A 9,342-nucleotide genomic window follows, 5' to 3' on the forward strand; every position below is an offset into this window, starting at 1 on the left:
TCCACATGCAGGAGACCAGAGAGCAGCAAAGTTTTAACAAAGAAACATATTGGCTATGTTAGCTAGCAGACAGAAAACTAGTTTGACATTACTAGAACACCAGGGATATACTCGGGGAGTTGGTTTGGTGTCAGTATCATACAGCTGATCTATAATCTGTTGGAAAATTGTTGGAAGAGCTTGGGTAGATTTACCCCCCTGTTGATTGCTTTTTCACTTTCTTATACTCTTTTTTTCACATTTTCCTTATTTGCAACAGATGGTTTTACACAGTTCATAGTAAGTGTTAAAGGAACATGATGGTGACATGCTGATTACTTGATGCAGAGCAGGTGTGACGGCCAAAGAACCACCCACATCCAGGCATCAGCACTTTGTGTCTTCACTGTCCTCTGTCCTCCTACTCTTAATATAGAAATCAAAATCATTATGCCATCTTGAAAGATCTCTCAATTTCTAAAACACATTTGGAGGAGAGAGGAGTGAGGTGAAAGGAGCTTTGCTGGTAGAGCTATAATTGAGGATGAACAGGTGCATGCTTTGCAGAATTGTTCTACCCACGATGTAGACAGAAGTGTGCTGGGATGTACAAACCAATGTGACAAGAGGACTCTACAAGTAACTTGTTTTTATTTGTTTTGTTTTTTTTCAAACCTTCTTTGTTTTACCAATTGTGTCTTGTTAAAATACAAATCTGTTCATTTATTTCACGTTGTGTTGTAAATGTAAAGCATGTATTATTATTATTATTGTTATTGATCACTGGCTTTCTTCTACTCCTGTCTTTGTCCCCTCACCCATCACCATAGCACTTGCTTATAGGAGGTCATAGGATTGTTGGGGTTTTCTGTGTTTTCTCTTTATTATTGTAGGGCAGGGGTGGGCAACTCCAGGCCCCGAGGGCCGGTGTCCCTGCAGGTTTTAGATGTGTCCTTGAACCAACACAGCTGATTTAAATGGCTAAATTAGCTAATCAACATGTCCCGAAGTTCTCCAGAGGCCTGGTAATGAACTAATCATGTGATTCAGGTGTGTTGACCCAAGGTGAGATCTAAAACCTGCAGGACACCAGCCCTCGGGGCCTGGAGTTGCCCACCCCTGTTGTAGGATCTTTACCTTACAATATAAAGCTCCTTGCGGCAACTGTTGTTGTGATTTGGCACTGTATTAATTTTTCACAGTAACAGTAGATAGCATTATAGTGAATGTCAAACAACTATTACAACTCGTAAAATTCTGTATATAATATTCAAACACTGGTCACTGAATAAATTAAAGCATGCTGGAATGGAAATAAAGAAGATGAATATATGTTAGCATCAGGAGACATTTTAGAATCCTTTATTTAGTTTTGGTCATAAGGACAAAAGTAACTATGAAGTTAAAAAAAAGATGACAACAAAAAGCTACCTAACTTTTTAATAGATAAGGGCATCTGCTGAAAAAAAAAATCAGTTAACAGATGTTTAGGTTCATCAAATGCACTAGCGGGTCGGACTCAGGCGCAAGCAGCGGGTCACGTTCACAGTTCTTAACTTCATTGAACACTAAGTGCTATTTACAAAGTGATGGATTTTGGGAAGGGCTCCACGGGTCGGTGGGGAAAGGGGTGGGTTCTCCACACTCGCGGGGTCTCAGCCACTCCTCACACTCCGCTCACACTCACGCTCAATCTTCCAAACAGCGGGGAATAGGAAGGGTCCAGGAATCTGAAGACAGGAAGGGAAGCAATCACTAAAGGTACATGATATAGGGCATGAATCTATAAGCCGGGATTCTCACTAACGTGGTAATTCAATATTCCAGCGACGAGAGGCTCTGAGCTGCTGCCTTTAGTAGTGTCCAGAAACAGTGATGAGCTACAGGTGAGTAATTAGCGGCAGGTGTGTTTGCCAAAGGCAGGAGCCCGAGGTGAGCTCCGCCCCGGCCGAGTGATGCAGGAGCAGGAGGGAGGGGAAAAGAGATCAAAACAAAAACACACGCAGCCTTGCAGGGCTGACCGGGCAGACACAGGGACCATGACAGTGTTAATAATATCAATGCACACCACTGTGTGTTTCATTCTCAGTGTCCTTGTATTTACCATGCCGACACAGTGACAAACAGGGATGCTAAGTAAGCCCCATCACTAATTTGTGGTTTAGTGCTATGTCAATGAAGTGACTCAAATAGCTGATGTCAAAGAAACACCTGCCTTTTTCCAGACAGTCAAAATGTCATTTGTGAAGAATATGTACTGAAATAGCTTTTGGTATGGTATGAAAAAAACCATGAAACCTTTTGAAGAACAAGGCAACAACAAAACCATTTTCATGGAAATTATTATGATTTTAATCAGTTTTACTTATATTCGGTAGTGCCAGTTCACAACAGTCTTTCCTGTTGTGAAAAAACTTTCCTTTTTGCTAAAGCATATAGTTAGGGCTGGACCAGGTGACCCTGAATCCTCCCTTAGTTATGCTGCAATAGACATAGGCTGCCGGGGGATTCCCATGATGCATTGAGTTTTTCCTTTCCAGTCACCTTTCTCACTCACTATGTATTAACAGACTTCTCTGCATTGAATCATATCTGTTATTAACCTCTGTCTCTCTTCCACAGCATGTCTTTTATCCTGTCTTCCTTCTCTCACCCCAACCGGTCGCAGCAGATGGCCGCCCCTCCCTGAGCCTGGTTCTGCCGGAGGTTTCTTCCTGTTAAAAGGGAGTTTTTCCTTCCCACTGTTGCCAAAGTGCTTGCTCATAGGGGGTCATATGATTGTTGGGTTTTTTTCTCTGTATCTATGAAGCGCCTTGAGGCGACTTATGTTGTGATTTGGCGCTATATAAATAAAATTGAATTGAATTGAATTGAATTGAACAGTCCCCTCAGGCACTTTATATTGTCAAATGAAGATCCTACCATTTCTGAAAGGAAGCCCAAATAAAGAGTCAATCCCCTATGAACAAGCATTTGGCAACTTCCCTGTCAAAAGACATGAAAAGAACAGCTCACTGAAGGTGAGCTAAAGGGAAGGCTACAAACAGCAACACAAGGTATGGGAGAGGGTAGATAAAAGTTGGCAAAAGTGCCATATAAACATACTGGGAGTTAAAGAGCTGAGTGGAGAAGTGCTCACTGCATCATGGGAAGTCCCTATGCAGTCTGAGCCTGTAGCAGCACAACTAAGGGATGGTTCAGCATCACCTGGCTGAGCCCTACCAATAAGCTTCATCAAAAATGAAAGTCTGAAGCTCTTAAAAGTACCGAGTGCTTTTCTTCTGAGCCCAAAGTGGGAGTTTGTTCCACAGGAGAGCTTCGAGATTCTACTTTTAGAAACTCCAAAAACCCAAACTAAGCTTCCACTCTGACACTATCATGCTCCACTGACATAATATTGTAGGATGTTTAACATATGATGCAGCCTGATCAAACTTAACTTACTACATGAGGATTACATTTTCTAGCAACTGTTCAATCTGACCTGTATTTGTAACATAGTAACTGTGATATATTCACAACCTTTAACGTATTGATTTGTGTTGCTGGACACAAATTTTCTTCAAAGCAAATTCCTGAATTTATTTTGTGTCCCCGAACACTTCCCCCCCTGTCAGTCATCTCCCATATACGGAGCCCCCCAGGGGACATGGGAGAAAAAAAAAATAGGGAGGAAAAAAAAAAAAATTAGGGAGGAAAAAAAAAATTAAGACGGACTTTTGCGAGATCTCGCAAAAGTATTGCGAGCGCTCGCAAAAGTATTGCGAGATCTCGCAAAAGTTTTAGCCGCATTCTTCGGAGGCCGCCAGCTCGAAGCCGACCGGGAGGTCGAGGCACGATGTGCCAGGAAAGCGGTGTTCCTCCCGGCTGTAGTAGGTCTCGACTTCCCGTTAGCTTTGAGCTAGTGGCCGCCAGCTCGAAGCCGACCGGGAGGTCGAGGCACGATGTGCCAGGAAAGCGGTGTTCCTCCCGGCTGTAGTAGGTCTCGACTTCCCGTTAGCTTCGAGCTAGTGGGTGTCAGAGCTCCAAAAACGTCGGAGCTCTTTTGCAAATATGTGATGTCTTGTAAACCGAGCAGGTATCTGACGTTTACACAACTACATTCACGCCTCAAAATATCTTAAAAGTGTACTTTGTGACCCAGAAAGAGTAATATTACAACTAAGTAGCTGCCGCCATTGTTGGAGTTTTGCGAGATCTCGCAATAAGTATTGTGAGATCTCGCAAAAGTCCGTCTTAATTTTTTTTTTCCTCCCTAATTTTTTTTTTTCCTCCCTAATTTTTTTTTCTCCCATGTCCCCTGGGGGGCTCCGTACTCATATATACTGACTAAAAGGCAAGGGAAAAAAATCTGGATTTGGAGGAGGTTGTCTTGACTTTCATTCTAAAGAAAATGAATCATACAGGCCACAGTTATAATTTTTAACATATCATTTTTTAATATGTTATTAATTATAACTATTTTGCTTTGTTAGATACAGATATTAAAACCTACTTGGTTAGCTTTAACAAAATACAGTAGTTTGGTTTAAAATGCAACAGTTATCATGTCTTTTGAAACATTGTTTTCCTGGTTGCCTTTGTGACATCTCCTTGCTTTCTCTACAAAAAAAATACATCCCCCTAACCGAAATATATTTCCTATTGAAATGCATTACTTGCAAATTCATGCTCACTGACTTGAAAAAACAAATTTATTCTTCTGACTATTTCATGAACTGCCTTGAAATCGGGCTGCCTTTTCAGTACTTACTGCAGTATTTTGGATCAGCTGAAGGAATAGCTGCAACTAATTCATGTATATGTACCTATATCTTTATATCTACAGTAGATCTAGACAGAGATAGATAGAAAAAAAAATCTTCTTCCCCTCTCGCCCCTGCGGGCAGTCTTTATCCTTCTATCCTCCATCCTCTGGTTCTCTATCCGAGGCCTGGAAGCTTTAGGGTCCTGTGCAGCATCTTAGCTGTTCCTGGGACTGCGCTCTTCTGGACAGAGATCTCGGATGTTGTTCCTGGGATCTGCTGGAGCCACTTGGTAGTTTAGGTAATCTTGGTAACCGGCTATAGAGGATCCAGGTTTCAGGCTTCATCATGATTGCATCTTTCAGGTCAGTTCCTCTCAGACTCAACAATCCTTCTTCCACCGGCTTGATATCTCCCCCCTGACCTGTCGTCCTGGCTCCCCCTTGCCGTAGCATATGTGTTGTACCTCGTTAGTCTCTTGTCCAGAGAGCAGTCCCTTCTTCTGAATGTTGGAATCTTGTAATCATACTTGCTTTCCTTAGGCAGTGTTATTAGAAGGCATAGCATACATTCTCATTGTTATGCAGATGATACTTAGCTCTTTCAATGAGGCAAGATGACACACACCAATTACTGCTTCATTTTGCCCAAATGACAGATGACTGTTCAAACTTTTATTTTACTTTTATTATTCAATAATTTGTCTTACAAAATTAAATTCATACTGAAAGATTTGATTTAAACTTGAATGCATAAAAAAAAAAATCTGATTTTCAACATTATCAGTAGGAAACTAGTAGGTTACATTGAGTTAAATCAAGCATAAGTCATCACCCTCTTGGATTTCTAGAAAACCATTTGCAAACTTAGTCTTTCTGCTAGTTTCTATGGCGTGTTGCTATTGTTCTGCCATCAGTCTCCACCCTGTATTAGAAAGAGAGAGTGAAAGAGAGAAAAGTGGGTGGGGGTGGTGGGGGGTAAATTGCTAGGTCCTTTGGTTAAGAACATAGCATCGAGACTACATTTAGCCTCAGAGACAGTATGATGGGGAGATAAATGAGTGTCATATCCAATCTTTCTTTTTATTCATCTAAATAGACAAAAGCACATCTTACTAACTTCTAGTCATTCTTTCATATCATTCAGAGTCAGGGCCTCACATTCATTGAAAGTCAGAGAAAAAGCTGTGCTGTGACGCAGTCTGCCTTGTCATGCAGAGACCTTGTACTGTGTAAACTATTTAAAGGAAATTCAAATATTTATTCTTTTTAATCATACAGATTAAATATTTTCAGGATTATTTTAACTTTTTTTCCATGTAATATCAAAATTCCATATAAATAGCATACTTGTAGATGCACAGTGATAAGATAAAATGTGTTTTGGGGTAGCTCATGTTATATTTCAGCCCAGTCTTGGATCACAAAATTTGCTGTGTTTACATTTGTTTATCTATTCATGCTATCTGGCTCTGCCTTTGTGCTGAAAATACAAACAACATGACAGAGCACTCCTCACTATGGTCATGGTAGATGACTGCCCCTCCCTGAGCCTGGTTCTGCTGAAGGTTTTTTCCTGTTTAAAGGTTTTTTTTTTCCTTTCCGCTGTTGCTAAGTGTTTGCTTATAGGGCATCATTAGATTCTCTGGGTTTTCTCTGTATTTTTTTTTCTGTATTATTGTCGGTTCTTTACCATACAACATGAAGTGCCTTGAGGCAACTGCTGTTGTGATTTCAGATTTTCTGAATAAAACTGAGTTAAGGTGAACGGAATTGAAAGAGCAGATAATGAGATTTGTCCATGACTTTGGATAATAGTTTTTCAAGAGTAATCAGGTCTATTGGCTACTGTAAGTACTTGTCCAATATTTGTTGTCTTAGATTGATTGCAATTCTGAACTCAGTTGTATATTTTGTTTCCCTTTGTGAAGTGGTCACCTTTTTTTTTTTTTGGTCATAGTCTGGTTGAAGCAGACTGTGTGCGTTGTAAATAGTGGACCCAAATGCAGATAAAACAAGGTGTGGAAGCCAACTTAATATTAACTGAAACTGGTAAACCGTACAAAATCAAAAGGCAAAGGCAAAACTAACAATTACCTAAACTGGATGGGCTAAACATAAAAACCCTAAAACAAGAACATGGACCTAGAACCTGACACGAATTGATGAACCTAGAAACATAGCATGACATGGAAACAAAGCAGATGATCGGACAAGGGATGAGTGGAAACAAACAGACTAAATATACACAGGAGGTGATCAGGGGAAGTGGGAACACATGGGGAAAGAGCTGATTAGACTGAATGAGATGAACTGAATGAAACTAAACACAATGAACATGGAACACCAGACACATAATGAAACACAGACATGACAACACAAGCTTGACAACATAAGACATGAAACACATGATAGGCAAGGAAGACTTAAACACAGGGGGTGAAGACATAAGGGGAATCTAAGAAACAATGAATTATATATGGCAACCTAGGCATAACAGAAATTAACTTAAATAACCTAATGAACTTAAACATAAACCATAACCATCAAAATATATAAAAACTCAAAACCAAAATCATCACAGGACTGCTGGAAGGATGTAACTGCCTTTCATCTGGCAGGTGAAGAAGTAGCTTGCATGCTTAAAAGTTTGCCTTTGATAGAACCTAGAACTCCTCTGTTTCCAACTAGGACATAAGTCTTAAGTGTAAATTATCCACTGAAAAAGTGAGAGCTACATGACTGGTGTGAGACCTGTATCCATGGTGACTTTGCCATACACTATGCACGTAACAACACCTTGGGGGAGCGATAATTGCTGCTTAGTCTGTAGGTGCCTTTAGGAGCCATGAGCACCTCTGACTGCTCATTTTGGTGGTTAAAACGAGCACATTTCCCAGCTCAACCATTTTTTTTTCTTAGGGACATTCAGCTGTTTCAGTTGTCAGTCAGTCACCTGCCTTCTGTGTAGTTACTTATATCATTTGGTCACTGGAGTATCTGTAATTATCTGCTCTTTATCCCCACCTCTAAATATTAATTTCTGCACATAACTACAGAAACATTGTCACACAGGCACTGCTGCTCAGCTCAGCTCAGTCTTGTAAGAGTTCACGTCAGTTACATCAGGCATGGAAAACCAACTTTTCAAGTGGTAACCCTCCCGAGGTTTTTTCAAGGACACATTATGAAATCATTGAGCATCTCTAATGAATTTGTAATTAATTAAACAAGAAAATGAAAGCTAGACCTGTTTTAATGACACCAGAATATGTGCAATTTTCAAGGATTTTGTGATGATGATAAGCATTAATGGACTGACATGCTAAAAATCTTGTAACAGATATATTATCCTGCTCAGTTTACTTTTTAAAAATGTTTAGCTAAAATAATTACAATATATAGTACTGTGTAAAAGTCGTGAGCAGCTCCTATTTTCTGTGTGTTTATCAGCAGTTTTTTTGCACCAACAAGGTGATTCCTAAAACTCTGTTAGCCGAGCTATTAGCACACAAGCTTGTCTTTGAGAGCCCTGACTATACTGAGGAATAAATGTGGTCATAATAAACTTTCAAGCTAATTGCTTGAACTCGTGCTACCCTAGGCAGCAAGAATCAATCAGTCAGTCAATCAAATCATTATTTTAAAAGTAACAAGTGTCATAACACATAAAAACAAATGAACATAAAATCAGTGAAAGCCTTTATCTTTACATTAAAAATGTTGACCATTTCCCATTCGAAAAGGAAACAGCTTAATAAGTCTGACCTCTGTTTAGCTCATCTTATATATTTGGTTTGATCATGCAATCAAAAATATACATATATACTATAAATAAATATACCTGTAATACAGTTTCATCAAACTTTTAAAAATGATTAATATTATAATGTTTTTTTTTTTCAAACCTTCCATTTTATTCCACAAATTCACACCAAAGATTATGCTACACAGATGTGCTGACTTTATTTATGTATTTATTTATGTTTAATTTGCCTCTCCCTCTCCCTTCAACTCATATCATTTAAAAATTATTTTCTGGTAACAAAAAATATTTTAAAAATATAAAAATATTTAAATATACATGCTCGTCCTATTATATGACCAGCTTTAAATCAGAAGCATACATTGTTACATGTTTCAGCTTAAACATTATGAATTCATGTGCTCCAGATATCCAACCTTATTAACTATCCTTATTGCTCTTTCTTGTAATTTGCATAGTGACTGTAAAGTGTTTTTGTATGTCTGTTACTTGAATATCCACTCAGTAAATAAGTAAGTAACAGAAAATTTAAGTCTGAACTTTGGCTAAGTCACTTTAAAACCTCCGTTCTGTTTATTTGTTTATTTTTGCTTTCTTCCCATACGGTAAAAAAAATACATTTTTCCTGGCCAAAATATATTTCAAATATATGGTAAATATATGTTGTATTTGTGATGCTCAAAAAATATATATTTTTGAAATTGAAAATATATTTTTTTCAAACCAAAATACATTTCAAAAGATATTTCAGGGTGAAGAAAATACATTTCCAACCTTACCTTGTATATCAAAGTATCCTTTATTTAAAATGTATTTAGTGCAATAATGATGATGATGATAATAATAATAATAA

The sequence above is a fragment of the Pundamilia nyererei genome, unplaced genomic scaffold (assembly GCF_000239375.1).
Source record: "Pundamilia nyererei isolate P.nyererei 1_Seehausen unplaced genomic scaffold, PunNye1.0 scaffold00111, whole genome shotgun sequence".
In the NCBI taxonomy this organism is placed as follows: Eukaryota; Metazoa; Chordata; class Actinopteri; order Cichliformes; family Cichlidae; genus Pundamilia; species Pundamilia nyererei.